General features: G+C 32.1%; 1 pseudogene; it reads left to right on the top strand.

The window, feature by feature from the left end:
* Positions 1-631: 631 nt before the first annotated feature.
* LOC116521286 lies at positions 632-1,650 on the top strand (annotated as a pseudogene).
* The last annotated feature ends 235 nt before the right edge of the window (positions 1,651-1,885 follow it).

Raw genomic sequence — 1,885 nt, forward strand, 5'->3', positions numbered from 1 at the left:
AATACAAGATTATTTGATTAATACTACATTATAAGCTGAAATTATGTTTTACAGTCTTCCCTTTTTTAAAAGTTAATAATAGTGTGTTTAGTGTTCTATATAAATTTTGCAATGTATTAGGTATTTCATTAAGTTCAGTCACCTTTCCTTTGGTACTTTTCTTGGTCAATAATGCTATCTCTCTGTTTTTTAATTCCAAGATCAAATTGCTACAAAAATAGAAATGGTTGTGTGGAGACAATTACTGTATATCTATAACCAGAATCATTGTGGACACAGGTATGACAAGAAATACTAAAAAAAAAAAACACCATGTAGCTTTAAAAAAAGGGTTCCAAATGTTATAGAATTATATATTTCAAATTGATCACATTATAGACTTTCAGAGAGGTATACTTGGGAAAGGAAAGAGATAATTATTTTGCTCTCCAGCATAGGCATGAGATAAAAGTATGATTTTGCTACTTGTAGTGTCACAATATTATTTGAGTGAAATAATAATGAATAACAGCTAATCACATTCACAAATACATTTAACAAAATTTAAGAAATCATTAAGAAATTTAGCATAACTCTGCCTTTCAACATGCCTGCTTCTTGACATGTTCTAGGTTTGATTGACATTTGATACATGGAAGAAATTCTGCTTATTGAAAATGGAAACAAGACGACCATCACAGAGTTTATCCTTCTGGGTTTTGGCAATTCCCTCAGCTGCAGCCTTTCCTTTTCATATTCTTCTTAGTGATTTATCTGATCACAATAACTGGAAACATCTTCATCTTTCTGCTTGTTCTGGTTGACCACCAACTTCACACACCAATGTACTTTTTCCTGGCAAATTTGTCTTTCCTGGACACTTGCTATAGCTGTATCTTGCTGCCTAAAATGCTGGTCAGCTTACTGACTGGTGAAAAAACCATTGCTGTCCACAGATGCCTAGTGCAATATCATTTTGTATGTCTTTGTGGAACTACAGAAACATACATTTTGGCTGCAATGTCTTATGACCGCTATTTGGCAATTTGTAGACCTTTACACTATGTTTCCATTATGAATAAGAAGCTCTGTTTCCAGCTTATGGCTGGGGCATGGATAAATAGTTTGATATTTGATGTGATTCTGGTGGGTTTTACCACTCAGTTATCCTTCTGTGGGCCTAATGTCATAGATGATTACTTTTGTGACTTTCGTCCATTGCAGAAACTATCATGTACTGACACAAGTCTCATTGAATTAATTGCTTTTTGTGAAGCTGTTATTTTCATAATTGTTCCATTTCTGTTGACCATTGCCTCCTACATTTGCATCATTGGCACCATCATCAAAATCAAATCCACCACTGGAAGGCAAAAAGCATTTTCAACCTGTTCTTCTCATCTCTTGGTGGTTTCCCTCTTTTATAGCACATTAATCATTGTTTATGTGTTGCCAGACACTCCCTCCCTCAGACCCTTGAATAAAATCTTTTCCATTTTCTATACAGTTATGACATCCTTGTTCAATCCACTTATCTATACTTTGAGAAACAAAGAAGTTCACAAAGCTGTAAAAAGGCTTTTTAATAAAATAATGCATCACATGAATCATCTGAAATTTTCAACATCTCTTCACTTCATTAGTTTGCAAAAATTTCATTGTAAGTTGTAAAATCTGATGTAAGTAAGTGGACACTAATTAAAAGTTGTTTATATTTTATACCTTTTGTCAGCAGGATGTAAAAAATTATTTGCAGTCTCTTATCCTTGAGATATTATTTATATCTCTATAATTGTAATATGATACCATACTATGATTTATTATATCACATATTTTTATTTCAGTATGTTTCATTATTTAGATTTTTCAGGAAAATACTTTTGTACATATTTAGATAAAGAAATTT

The sequence above is a fragment of the Thamnophis elegans genome, chromosome Z (assembly GCF_009769535.1).
Source record: "Thamnophis elegans isolate rThaEle1 chromosome Z, rThaEle1.pri, whole genome shotgun sequence".
Lineage (NCBI taxonomy): Eukaryota > Metazoa > Chordata > Lepidosauria > Squamata > Colubridae > Thamnophis > Thamnophis elegans.